This window comes from Macrobrachium nipponense, chromosome 13 (assembly GCF_015104395.2).
Source record: "Macrobrachium nipponense isolate FS-2020 chromosome 13, ASM1510439v2, whole genome shotgun sequence".
In the NCBI taxonomy this organism is placed as follows: domain Eukaryota; kingdom Metazoa; phylum Arthropoda; class Malacostraca; order Decapoda; family Palaemonidae; genus Macrobrachium; species Macrobrachium nipponense.
In genome coordinates, this window is record NC_087206.1 from 169,426 (window position 1) to 185,000 (window position 15,575).

A 15,575-nucleotide genomic window follows, 5' to 3' on the forward strand; every position below is an offset into this window, starting at 1 on the left:
AGAGAGAGAGAGAGAGAGAGAGAGAGAGAGAGATGACCCAGATAGCTGGGTGTGTGTGTGCCCGAGTGCCCGGGTTAGGCTAGCTGGGGTTTTGGGGCACGTTATGTGTGCCAAGTACTGGTGTCCTCAGTCCATCACAACAACAACAACAACGCATTAATGCGACCTAGCGAAGGTCCTGAAAAAAAAAAAAAAAACTCCCACACAAGGACCGAAACTTGGAAAAAAAAAAAAATAAAATAAAACAAAATAAGTGTGAAACCTTGAGACCATAAAATGTAAGATCAATTCCCCAAGCTTCAGGCTCTAGTGACACACCTCCAAACTTGTCAACAACGAACCGCATGCCCATTTTTAAAATCTTAAATCGCCGAGACGTAGATTTACGACCAGACAGAGACAGATTCATTCGTACCATTCCCAAACCGCATGCATGATCGACTGGCGCACCCGAAATGTTCTCGATACGCAGCAGCTACGCATTTTTTATACATTATTTTGATTACTACCATCTTCTACACTACCTCAGCAAGTGTGGATATTGCTGACTAATATTTTTTTTTTAAATAATGTTATCTTATGTATCTAGACTGTATTTTATTGCCTATTCATTGTATATTCCATGTATATGGCCTTGAGTTGATAATAAAAACTATTATTATTATTATTATTATTATACGCGACACACCCAGCTGATCTGAACATAAGACCTCCCATCATAATGGAGAGAGAGAGAGAGAGAGAGAGAGAGAGAGAGCAGAGAGAGAGAGAGAATGAGAGAGAGATGACAATAGGGAAGACCTGCCAACAAAAAATAAAATAAAATAAAAAGGAACACAAACACGAAATCAATGCTCCCTCCACTTCCTACTATTATTTGTAGCGACACACCACCACCGCCTTTTGCTAGGATGAGAGAGAGAAAAAGAGAAACAGGTCAAGGTCAGTTAATCTGAGCTGGCAACCAGCTGACACCCAATGCCGGCTGCCAAAGATAGCTGGTACTTCTCTCTCTCTCTCTCTTTTCTCGATAGCAGTGCATAATAAATATATATAATTATATATACATACAAAAGCACACACACAAATATAAATATATATATATATATATATAGACAGGGGCAGATTGCGTATTCAAAGTACGCAAAAATTCAGTTTCTTACACCTTCTACCCAACCCCCGGACCCCCGAGTTTTCCCAACCCACATTGTAATTATAACAAAACCAGGAACATTCGTACGACGAACTTTCCCCTACAAGCCTATCACTGGAAGAAATGAATTCCAGTAGTGCCACTTGCAAGATCCAAGATAGTAGGGACGTCATCTTCCAGTTACATTTTCCAAACTCTCCGGAATTTATAAATAGAAACACTAAGTTTTTTTTTTTTTTTTTTTTTTTTTTTGCAAGAGAAATTTCAAATGATTGCTGATCAATTATAGCCACTAAAACTGGCGTCACAACGCATGAAATTTTTTTACGCTGCGCGTGATTAAGATGACAAAATAAGCTAGAGTGGCTATATATAGCAAGTGCAACGCCCATTTTGTACCCATATATATGTGCGATACTTCGCAAAGACTCGACATGAAATTTACCTTAAACGAATGTAAATACAAGCTTTCTTTTTTTTAATGAGAGCAATGTTTTCTCTCTCTCTCTCTCTCTCTCTCTCTCCTCTCTCTACACACACACACACACACACACACTATATCTTACTATATCATCTTTATATATCTATCTATCTATCTATCTATATATATATATATATATATATATATATATATATATATATATATATATATATGAATTTCTATCACATCACCGTGATTCATATATAAACGCATTAAGCTACAAATGTCCTTCAATATCCAATTCGCTCTACCTCGGAACTCATATATAATTTCATATAACATGTAAACCGAAGGGCGATTTTTCTTATTTTTTGGCTGGTACAAATTTCGTCCTCTCGTGGATTCTAACCAGCGCACAGAGGAGAAATCAGGACACTTCAGTGAGGTCTTTATAAACCGACTCGGCCAACATGTGAGGTAGACATAATATAAGAAAATATATTAATTCCGAGGTAGAGCGAATTGGATATTAAGACGCTATAATATATATATATATATTCGTCTTTACTCAGACATTGTCAAGGGGTTAATGATTAACTCCTTGACAATGTCTGAGTAAAGACGAAAGCGCTTGGATTTCTGACAATCATTTTCCTGTGGGATTCGCTTATTTAATCAAGTCACGTGTATCTACAGTGATTTTTTAAGCATATATATATAATAATATTACTATTAATATATATAATATATATATATATAATATATAGTATATATAAACTATAAAAGTATATAATATACATACAGTACATACATATTAAACACATGTGTGTGTGTGTGTGTGTGTTATTTATGTGTGCCAGAGTGAAGCCAGCTGACAGATACGCAAAGCACACACCTACAAACCTCACAATCAATTCAAAAATACAGGTGTGATCAACACGAAACAAACTGTGTTACCCATACCTTGCATTTAAAGACCTAAAAATAAAATAATAAATAAAATAATAAAACAAAATAAATAAATAAATTTCAACCGAAAGCCGAAGCAGCGACATGACGAGGGGAGACAGCAGGATTGGACTCCAAACGAACCAAGGACATTCACCTGCCCATGCAGTCTCTCTCTCTCTCTCTCTCTCTCTCTCTCTCTCTCTCTCTCTCTCTCTCTCTCTCTCTCTTCTGGGGGATCATTAAGACTCGCAACCTTGATGCTTATTTTCGACCTCCACCGCGGGACGCAATGCCAGTGGCTTCTTCAGTAACACGTAGGCAAACAGCTGGTGTAGGTTATTAATAGAGGAAAACCGTCTGGTAAATAACTGGCAAGGTAGGTAAGCTTGAGTATTCCGTTTCACCCAGAATTAATTAGGGGAAAGATGGGTCACAACCTAATTTCATCTTCAGCCAAGACTGATGCAACAATCTTTCTTTGTGGAATCAAATTTGGCACGACTGCGAATTTTACTGAATATTAAAGCAAAATTGGTCACATACTGTGAATATCATATAAAAATATTCGACATGTAAATATTATTCAGTAAATTACTGAAAATATCCTGTGTATTACAATATAAAATATTCAACATATAGTACTTAATATATATCACAGGAACGTAGTCAACACGTCCTGAATATTATAGGAAAAATATTCAACATAGTATCCTGAATAGATATTAGTATCTGAAAATATTCAACATATGAATACTATAGGAAAATATTTAATATACATGAAATTTATACGAAAATATTCAACATATCCTGAATATTATATGAATATTAGTATATAAAAATATTCAATATACATGAAAATCATAAGAAAATATTCAACATAGAATATTATATTGAAAAATATTCAACATATCCTTAATATTATACAGGAAAATATTAAACTTATCCTGGTTATTGCATTGGAAAATACTCAAGTCTAATCAGTATAAAGGAAAATATATAGCCAAACATGGGGTCTGCTCTTTGCTTCAGGATTGAATCATTTAACTCTCAAAGATGTTGCACTACAAAAGAAATTCATATTTCACCAATAATAATAATAATAATAATAATAATAATAATAATAATAATAATAATAATAATAATAATAATATTAATAATAATAATAATAATCCTATCATGTGTTTTGGACACAGTTTGTTCTTCAAACAATCACTTATAAACCAGATCTTATTTTCCATGGCTTTGGATTGGTAAGGTTGAGTTTCATTATCTTGTATAATAATAATAATAATAATAATAATAATAATAATAAAATTCAGCTGACAAAAAACAAATGAACACTAACAAGGCTGAATAATAAAGATAAATCTACAAGACAATGCATTAAAATATATGACCAATACACACGCAATGCTGCTGTCACTCAAATTTGAGTGTTGCCATTGATAAACACACATGACCTACTTCCGTTGAACGCCACACACGTTAAAAATGAATTCCCTTTTCAATATCATAAAGAATGAAAATTATTTTTTTTTAGCAGAATAACAATCTGAAGATATGATGTATCTTCTGTACTGGATTGTTCAAATGATTAATTAATATCAACGGTTTTATTCTGGTTACAACTCCTAAGGTACAGTTAACCAACGCAAGAGAAATAACCCGGGCATATTTCAAACCTTACTTTCGAAGACAATTGACACTAAATTTACATCTTCATACATCTTGTCTTTGATAAGTTTCAGAGGCCGGAGATCTCTGAAGATTTGTGGAGTTTCAGAGGCTGGAGATCTCTGAAGATTTGTGGAGTTTCAGAGCTGGAAATGCTCTGAATTTGTGGAGTTTCAGAGCTGGAGATTCTGAAGATTTGTGGAGTTCAGAGATGGAGATTTCTGAAGTTTCTGGGTTTTCAAAGGCTGGCGATCTCTGAAGATTTGTGGGGTTTCAGAGGCTGGAAATCTCTGAAGATTTGTGGAGTTTCAGAGGCTGGAGATTTCTGAAGATTTGTGGAGTTTCAGAGGCTGGAGATCTCTGAAGATTTGTGGAGTTTCAGAGGCTGGAGATCTCTGAAGATTTGTGGAGTTTCAGAGGCTGGAGATCTCTGAAGATTTGTGGAGTTTCAGAGGCTGGAGATTCTGAAGATTTGTGGAGTTTCAAGAAGCTGGAAAGCTCTGAAGATTTGTGGAGTTTCAGAGGCTGGAGATTCTGAAGATTTGTGGAGTTTCAGAGGCTGGAGATCTCTGAAGATTTGCGGGGTTTCAAAGGCTGGCGATCTCTGAAGATTTGTGGAGTTTCAGAGGCTGGAGATCTCTGAAGATTTGTGGAGTTTCAGAGGCTGGAGATCTCTGAAGATTTGTGGAGTTTCAGAGGCTGGAGATCTCTGAAGATTTGTGGATTTTCAGAGGCTGGAGATTTCTGAAGATTTGCGGAGTTTTGGAGGCTGGAGATTTCTGAAGATTTGCGGAGTTTCAGAGGCTTGAGATCTCTGAATATTTGTGAGAGTGAAAAGCAAAAGATACAACAAACCACGAATTCCGGAACCTAAAAGAATGTTATAAAAAATAAATCTTCCGAATTCTGAAAAGGATTTCATGACTAACGAAGAATATGCCAGTGAAATTAACGAGGTATTCAAGGCAACTCTTCATTCAATGTCTTCTGATCGGATGCAAACCGCATTCCACTGACTGAAACAATATTACGTACTTTACGTGCCCTTGGAATTCAACACCCCTGGCCTTTACGTGCGCACGCATGCCCGAGAGAACACTACTTCGTCACAAGGGTGGTTATGAAAGGGTACGGGGAAGTCTTCAAGGGATACTAATAAGTAAACATCTCGTAATTATCTTAATTTTGTAAAAAAAAAAAAAAAAAAAAAAAAAAAAAAAACAAAAAAAAAAAAAAAAAAAAAAAAAAAATCGTAATTATCTTCATTTTAAAGTGGCAATATCGAGAGATAATATATAAAAAGTATAAATGAATCAATAGAGGAAAAGAATCCTAAAACTTTCGCAAACATCAACAATAACATCAATATCATTCTGTGATTATCCAAGCAATAACAACCAACCGTCCACTATAAGTTAGGGAAAAAAAAATAACCACATCAACGAAGTTGAATTTTTAAAACCTGATCCTGGATTTCTGAGCAACCCCACCTTCCACCTAATCCCACTATGCCCCCCCCCACCCCCTCCCCCCGATCACCCTAACCCCTCCCAGTCAACCTCACCAGCAACCCCCCCCCCCCCCCCCCACCCCCCCCCACAAAACCCCATCCATGACCGCCTGTGGCAGTTGGACCGCAAACCGAACTTGCTGGATGTACTTGTATGCAAGAAATATTAAAATTATGACCTTAGCCGGAGACCTCAAGGTTATTATAAGTATTATAAATAAGCAAAATGCCAGGCTGGGTTGACAGCGAAGCTTCTCGTCACCAAAAGCCGCCACACACAGGAAAATTCAGCACCTAAAACATACAAAAACAAGTGCCAACACCTCTCTTAAAAAGGAGGAGTTGCCAGCTACCGCTTTTCTCTCTCTCTCTCCCTCTCCCGGGCTTCGAAGGTACGATCGGGATGGGAGAGGGAAGAGCCTCGCAAATAACACACACGTAACGAACGACTGGCAATACTGTTACATCCAGCCTAACCCCGTTATTTACTACGTTATGGAGAGACTGAACCTGAAGACAGTTTCCTTAGGAACTCCGTATACCCTCTACAGCCCCTTTTGATTAGCATCGTGGGCAATATGGGCGACCCATCTCCAAAAGTGGAGGACTGTGTGGAGACACATTTTGCCCGACGACCGTAATACCCGGAGAGTGCTATTCCCTCCCCGGCAATCTAAAAGACAGACAGTTGCAACGTTGCCACGTCTACGGGAAGATTTAAATCAATCGTGAGTCCCTCTCTCTCTCTCTCTCTCTCTTTCTCACTCTCGTATCCCCAATGGTCCAAGCTTTCAAAACTATACCGAAATCACACATGTGCCTGATACAAGCCCGTCTCGCTTAAGTCCCCTAATGTATTGTAGGTCATACAACGGTGTTTTTGGCGAACGAATGAAGCGGCAAGAGAGAGAGAGAGAGAGAGAGAGAGAGAGAGAGAGAGAGAGAGAGAGAGAGTCCTTAGGTAAAACCACCCTCGCCTCCCCCCCTCCTCCTACCCTCCTGGTGTTAGGTATAGTCTACACTTCCCCCCAAATTCAGTTTGAATATCACATGAACTCGTATCTAAGTACGTAGGAATACTGCGTGTTACAAAACTGACCTAAACTTCTCTCTCTCTCTCTCACTCTCGTGTGTGTATTGTCACAGATCTGTGAGTGGTGTATCTCGGCTTGAAGAGTAATCTGCCTATGATTAGATAAATCGTTATCTTAACACCACTGCGACCCTCTAACTTTAAGTTTAATTCTTCACAACTGGAGCACGAAATAAAAAGAATAAATAAATAAAAATACTGAATAACATCGGCGAGATTTCAAATGACACAGACTCTCACTTGACAAAGTTGCAGGTGTAGAGCGGAGTAAGCTTCGTGAAAAACAGTTATGTAAGCTGTGTGCAGAAGACCAATTTATCTGGGATTCTGGGGCTACTGTGTGTGGTGTGTGTGTATTATATAGACAGTTAGCTATCAATACTATTATTATATATTCAAAAGATGGAACTCCTACATATAAAACAAGCCCACCACCACAGGGGCCACTGGCTTGATGTTCAAGCTTCCAAAGAATATTAAGGTGTTCATTTGAAAGAAGTAACAGAACGTAAAGGGAAATACAGAAAGAAGAGATCATTTATTAAAAACAGAAAAAAATGGATAAATGGAAAAATAAAATACACAGACACACTTACTTCCCACGTTCCCCAGATTTCTGACAGCGGACATCATTAACCGTGCATGAGGGGGGATAATTAACAGTTATTCGACCTAGAAAAACGAGCATCTGTCATTAAACAACAATGCTGTGGAACCCGTTACTTTGCCTTTCATCATCATCACATGCTTCCCATAACACTGCTGTGGTACTCTAGTCACCACAGGCTGATGTCAAACACTTCCTTTATTATTATTATTATTATTTTGTTTAATCTGACACTTTTAAATTGACTTCAAAACAAAGATATATACCTCAAGGAACAAATTAACAATCTGCACGGTAACCCTAGAGAGAGAGAGAGAGAGAGAGAGAGAGAGAGAGAGAGAGGAAAATCACATGACTAAGTCAGTCAGCTTATGAGCTTGGATTAACCATAACCGAATTTTCAGCACGACAACCCACCCTAGAGAGAGAGAGAGAGAGAGAGAGAGAACCAGTCGGTTGATGAGATAAGCTATTTTATTAAATAAAGCTGCCACAAAATCCCACGAACGAACGCACCCAAGATCCAGAGAGTTCCACACCACGCCTTGACCCATTAACCCTAAAATTAAATCAGTGATCACGTGATGTCACTGATGCCCCAAACGGTGTTTTACACTTCTTTCCAATTACATTTTGACAGTTTCTCTTGATTTTGCGGCCGTCGAAGAATTTGGGATGTTTAGCGATTGGTGCGAAGGAGACACAAACCCATTCGATGCGATGCAAGTCTATGATTCAACTTTACAGGTGTGTGTGTGTGTGTGTGTGTGTGTGTGCGCGCTTATGGCTTTGTTTGTGCTCAGCTTATCGACTGTGTAAAAACTTCTTCCAAAATTCTCCAAAACAGCTGCAACGCAAAGGAAAATCAAACATGGCTTTAGAAATAGTCCACGATTCTTGAAAAGAAGCAAATTTATGTTGTTAGTCCTGGCTGCTACTTACATATTCATTCACTCTAACAATGAAAATTACCAGGCCTAAATCTAACTGTGAGTGCGTCAGTTTTTGTGGCTACTTAAAATGCCTATTCACTCCACCAGCCTATATATTTAAGAAACTGTAACGCCGACGGGAAACCCCTCCAAAGACAATTGGTGGAAAACGCGAAAAAAAAAAAAAACACGCAGAAACACCCTCTTTGTATATTATTTTCTGCTTCTGTGTCATTTCCGAATTTCCTGAAAAGTGGCTTTCCCTACGGTATACTTTGACGTCACAATGACGCAACATGAGACACTCACCATGGTACGTCTCCAACGCAGGAACTCATGTCTCTTCTACGTCACGTAGAAGAGACAGCATAAACTCAAATAGAGTACCATAATGTTACAGAGAGAGAGAGAGAGAGAGAGAGAGAGAGAGAGAGAGAGAGAGAGAGAGAAAGAAAGTCAGTTACAGATCCATAAAAGCGAATGCATAAATTCCATTATATTATCATAATGTTACAGAGAAGAGAGAGAGAGAGAGAGAGAATCATAGCGCTATTACATCACGTAGCTATTCAAGAATATGACAAGCCCAGTGATGACAATAATACACATCTTAATCAACTTAGAGAGAGAGAGAGAGAGAGAGAGAGAGAGAGAGAGAGAGAGAGAGAATGCTAACTATCTCATCGTGGTAAATCGGATCAAGGCGAAAAAGAAAGAAAAAAAAAAAAAGACATTATAGCCAGGATACACTTAGTAAGCTAATGGTGGTGGTTGGGAGAAGAAAGGGGGGGGGTAGATGACGGCTAGGATAGTGGAGGGGAGGGGGGGGGGCTACCTTGAGGCATCCCATTCTCCCTGATCTCAACGTGACCATCATCAAGCCAGTTAGTCAGTCCCGTACCCCAAAAGACGTTTAAGATCCTTTCTTCTGCGCCAAAATCACGTACAGAAGAAAGTCATCTCACGCAGTCACAAGGCGCAACAACCACATCGAGACATATAGTACAACCTTCGCGTACTCAAGTAATAAATATATACATATAATTATACTATACTATACCCAAAACGGAACTTTGTTGCCAGCGTTTCAAGGCCGTGCGTCATTGTTAAATCTTTAAAAATATTCATTTATTCAATTAAAACATTACACAAAATTCGGACTTCAAAACGATTATATATATTATATATATATATATATATATATATATAATATATATGTGTGTGTGTGTGTGTGTGTGTGTGTGTGTACTGGGAGGATGAGGAAACAGCCTAACCACAAACTGTAAATATATAGAATTTTAAAGCATTAGAAGCCATCTAATTCAACAGGATATATCACACGAACAGACAAAGCAAAGTTACTTAACACAGTTCTGTGCTACGAATCAAACATTGCGCATTTTTACATGTTTAATTCTTTTTTTTTTCTTTTCTTTTCCAGCGCGCGAGATAGCGAGGGAGGGAGGACTCAACAAAGTTGAGCATGAGCTCCATGCAAAAATGCACATACACACACACACACACACACGCACACACACACGAGTAACCTGTATGTGCTTTCACTAACGGCGAGACTGGGGAAAACGAATGCAAGAGCCAAGTCTGGATTGAGCAGTTCCTCCACCTTCTTCTTCTTCTTCTTCTTCTTGGCTTTTTGCCGCTAGACCAGCGTCTGCTGGAATGCAATTACTAAACGCGTGTGAAGGACCTTAGGTGTGCCTTGCCATGCAAAAGTGCACGTAATGCGCTAACCCAAGGGCAGAAGCAGCGGCAGAAGTACCGAAATGCGTGAAGATTTTTACTAATGAGACTACAAAAAAATCCATCATGCGGATCTGAGTCGTCTAGCTCTAGCTCTTTAGCACCTACTTTGGATATCCAAAGGACAGGGTTTTCTTTATTTTTTCACGTCTATGAAGCCTTGGGGCAGTTGTGTTGCCTAATTCCTTCTACAATTGATCCATAGGCAAGACAGATTGATACTTTTCACTTATATATCGAATTGCCTTTTTTTAAGCAGCATTTCTAGAGCTGTCTACTTATCTTGGTCACTATTTTAGATTTTCACTTGTTTATGCATTATTAAAACTAGCACGGATGAACCAATGGCTGTAAAAAAGTTAAAAGTTAGCTAACCTTACAGGTAAAATTGCAACCACGTAACATTTGCCCCCCAAAAAAAGTCGACATAAAATATCAATTATGCGATATGTTTCATTTTACATTCGTCAGATCCAAGCAAATGAATATTTCTACAAAAATATTAACATACAAAAATGTCTACAAATGTCACTCACAGGTCGAGTATTTTCAGAGAGCACCCCACGAAAAGAGGAGTCTCCATCAAAATCCGTTAAACCGTTCTAAAGACACCAAGGCGGATATATAGGTAAAGAATAACCAACGTCACTGGAAGTCAATGTAAATGGTCACCTGGAAACAACCAAACCACAGTCATTGCAACCAAGCTAAGGAGAAATTCTATAGAGGTGGATAATTCCCGAATCAATATTCAGGACTGCACGTGAGCAAGATGTAAGTCTTACTCGTGACTCCTACTGACGAAAGGGTTTGAGTGCAATCTAATTACAACCGGATTCTATTTTTACTTAAGATGCGAACTCGCTTTTCACGAGACTGTCACTGTCGGTGGAAATTTCAGTATACCTATGTACCTTCCACACATACACAAATGTCAAAATAAAGGTAATTCCGAGGAGGAAAATGAAAACACGAGAACTGTCGAGATCTTTCGGTGTTAAAGACACTTTACTTAAGACTGGTAATAATAATAAAAAAAAAAAGTACAGGTGAGCATATACGAACTGACAATACAGGATTAACAAAAGGTCCAATTCACTTTAAAGAAACTAAAAAACACCCGTGGGCAAAATTAAAGATTTTAAAAGCAACCGCTCACATGTCAACTAATGTTAGTATACAATTCTTACAATTCAATTTACAAACATATATTACCACTCTAAATTAAAAATTTTTTTACTCTCTTGCATGCCAAGCACACATGAGTAAGACTATTGGAACGCAGAATTTGACATACCAAGAAGGGCACGCATCTCTGGAAAAAAAATGCCAATTATTCAAGAATACGGCGCAGAATTAACATGAAACATGGGACTGTCTCCCGTACTGTAAGTGTATGTGCCATAAAGCCATTAAATTGCAAACTGGCCCCATCACACAGTGCTTTCACATTGTGCATTCCATGCAAGCAGAGAGAGAGAGAGGGAGAGAAAAAACGGAAAGAATAAACTGGTAACGGTTCAAGCTTTCGAGACGGCATGACCTTTCTCACAGTTAAGGAGAGAGAGGAGAGAGAGAGAGAGAGAAGAGAGAGAGAGAGAGAGAGCATTAAACTTACATGATCTACTACTCCAAATCAATAGAATGAAACGCCAAAGATCAGGTATGCAACATGTAACGGGATCTCTAAGGAATGTAACGTGGGAATATGAATAATTAATCAGAAGAAATGCTTCTACGAGTTATTTGTCAAATACGAATGCATTCTTCTTCTTCTTCTTCCTTCTATACAAGTCGAGAAGACTACAGTGCTTTCTGCCGCTTCCAGACACAAGGAATGCAAGCACGTACGGACAACCGAAAACCCTATAGACCTACAAAACCAATCCAAAACAAATAGGTTAACTTGGCAACAAATGAAAAATCACTCCCAGACCGAAGGGCTAATAAAAACCAGCAGACAACGACAGCAGAAGGAGAGAAGGAGAAGGAGAAGGCAGCAGAAGCAGAGCAGCAGCAGTGACTGCAGCTGCACATGGCAGGACACGCGTGGCCAGTGACGTCATCACCCCGGCAACTCGGCCACATCCGGTCCCTTAACTCCAGCGCGACGTTGCCACATCTACCCACACAAACTGAGAGAGAGAGAGAGAGAGAGAGAGAGAGAGAGAGAGAGAGAGCTGGAATCTCAGCTGGGTACTTCTTGAGGCCCCTATGGAATCGATGGAGGTGCCGACGAAGATGGACAGACGGACATTGTTTATAATAATACTGAGACCATACGGATATACGCATATACACGTTCATGTATACTCCTACTATACAACTCTATACATTATATTACACATTGCAAATACAGTCCACGTCTACATTTGATCTGAGCAAGCAGCTGCAATTACGACAGCTTTTGAAGATTCACCGGCAAGAGGATTCTACTAATCTCTTGGAAGAAAATTACGTAAAGTCTCTCTCTCTCTCTCTCTCTCTCTCTCTCTCTCTCTCTCTCTCTCTCTCTCAACAGATAAAACTATAAACGGTCAAAATTCGTGTCTGAAAATGCTTCTTATACAGTATTAACGGTATTAACTGTAGGGCGAGGAATCACACTGAACTACAATTCCAAGCAAATGTAAAGTTCCATTAAAAGTTCCCTGAACCAAATGTTGCAGAAATCAAAAGTGCGTCAGCAACCGGGTGAGACCAATTTAAAATAACCCCTTGACACCATCAAATGACAATGACACTGACAACATCGATAAATAATGACATTGCCAACCGGCGTGCGGTGTCGAGACAAGAAATATGCAGCCAAATACCGTACAGCATTTTAAATTTATAATAAATGAGTAGTATGACTGCTGGTGTGAGTCTTCCATACCAGGGGGTCACAGTGACTGATAAATATACCACACCACAATATTATTTCAACGCGTTAAACATGTTACAATGGCATGACACTAGAAACATTCCCTTAAATGTTAATTTCTTGAAGCAAATAATGCCAATACAGTCCTGCCCCTGGTAATATAATAATAATATATAAAATTATAGTTAAATCACGAGTTCAAGTTCCCACTACAAGAACAAAACCAATATACACATATTACGAATCGGTTGTTTTTCAGTATAATGCACAGTCAGTAATGAGGCACATTACAGTAGTATATAACAAAATATAGGAATACTATTCAGAGAAAACTGACACAGTATTCTAAAGAAAAAAGAAAAAAAATTATTTCGTGATGAAGAACCGAAGTGGAAAAAAACTGTACTACCACTTCGCACAAGGGCAATGAGGTTCCCCAGTACAATGACCCTCTGTATTATCTCCTTTCAATGCTCAGACGGGAATTTCAATGTCTGACTTCACTGGCAAGACCAATACTACCAAATATTGCCTGTTTCCAGCCGCGAGTGAAAAAAACAAAGAAACTTATTCATAAGGAATGATGCTATAGAACCTGACGAAGTTGGGAATAAACAATGCCTAAATGCCAAAGGTGAATGACTGTGTCCATGAGGGTCGCACCTTCCTTCGAAGGTACATCAACATAGGTGTGAGGACACGAGAGAGAGAAAGAGAGAGAGAGAGAGAGAGAGAGAAGGATGGTGTGTGTGTGTGCGCATAAGGCGGGCGTTCCCCCGATGTGTATGCCTGTGCAGCGAGCGGCCTTGAAGCCATCGCTGGCATGGCCGTCGAACTAACACCACCACCACTGCCACCACCAACCACCACCATCATGCCTCGCCATCCTCCTCGTCATCATCATCATCATCATCATAATCGACATCATCAACAATTTCTCCCTCTTTATTCCTTTCGCATCCGTTTACAGCACCAATTCATTCAACCTCCCTTACCCAACATCGGTCTACTGCCATTGCGTGAGATTTAAGTCTACGAGTGCAGAACGTAAAACTGAAAAGCTTTAAATCTACGAGTGCAGAACGTAAAACTGAAAAGCTTTTAAGTCTGCCAACGGGGATCTTTGCTATATAACACACACACGCGCGCACACTGAGTGTAATCATATCTGCTATCAGGCCCACCCCCTTGTACCACCAGTCTGACTACTCTTTAAAACACCCCTTTCATAACTTAATCTCTCTCACAGCCACTTCAGACAAGAGAAATTCCAGTGTCAGCCGTTTCGTTTTCATCGATCCTTGCTGGCTGACCGGTGTGACATATCACTACTAGGTTACGTTACATTGAAGAGATACATTTTTAAATATTTTATCTCAAAAACTGCCGAATACCCAGGCGAATCTGTACTACTTATATATCAGCGCCTGAACGTGAGGAATGAACCGGTTGGGGGAAATGATTTTGCCTCGCAAATTTCAAAGTCGAATGTGGTTCAGAACTTCGTCCTTTACCATTCATCTTTTAACAGAGCTCTTCTAATGCATTACGTTTACGATTGGTAGTTGGGATTAAATTCCCCAATACCTTCTGTTACTCCTTTCTAATTAACACACATTCCTTTGAAACTTAATTTCTTTTGGTGGGCTTGTTCCTTAAGTATAGGGGTTGCAGTTCACATGACTAGGCTACGAACCACACACACAGGGTAAACAGACCTGAACGTTTCCAGGATATAGGCCATCAAGGAAAAACATAGGCCTAACCTGACATAGATAGCCCTTCTCCCTATGACGTCTCCTTAAACTGTTCAGAATGCCATGTTACGTCCTGGACGGGTTGCTAGGTACCTTTTTCTCAGTGAACGCCACTGTCAAAATAAACTACTTTCAATGCCATCCTATCTCCGCCTATATTTGCAAGCATATCTCTCTCTCTCTCTCTCTTCTAGTCATGTCTGGTGAAGTAGACACGTCCGCCTGTTAGCCAGTGGCTATTAGACCGGTACCCATCTGGCATTCCACCAACATACAGACCCAATTACTCAACAATAATACAGCATTCTCGGGTCTACAGCCTTACCCCCCCCCCCCTTACTCTCTGTATCTCTCTCTCTCTCTCTCTTTGATTGATTGGTTAACAAGTCAACTTTGCTCTCGTGTGTGCTTGCTTTCACTCGCAAGGGAAACACGTTTGCTTATTGACTTTTCGAGTTAGCAGTATATACACAAAAACAAGCTTTGCTTTCCACTGATCAAGCAAATTTTCTGGCAAATTAACCTTAATCTTTACTGAGACATGAAGAGGTGTTTAACCTTTCCCTCTCGTATGAACTCAAAACTTACGTCGTGTCACAGTAATCATTAGTTACATTAACATTTTCCAATTGTTGGCAACCGACAAAGGTGTTAATGACATGAAATATGAACTCAAAATACTACATTTACTAGATACTAATACTTTATTCCTTAAAAAGAGGTCAAATAAAATAAATTTTTGAAGCTATGTGAGATTTAGCCTATACTGTTTCATTCCTTCCCTACTTATCTTTTCTCTGTTCGGGCTCAATGAAATTCAAGTTTCAATACCTCCTCCAGAAAAAAGGTT

General features: G+C 39.1%; 1 protein-coding gene across 9 annotated transcripts in view; it reads right to left on the bottom strand.

Moving 5' to 3' along the window:
• The window catches only part of LOC135225578 (histone-lysine N-methyltransferase, H3 lysine-79 specific-like), a 173,194-nt gene that overhangs the window by 135,383 nt on the left and 22,236 nt on the right, over positions 1-15,575 (bottom strand). The window lies entirely within an intron of this gene.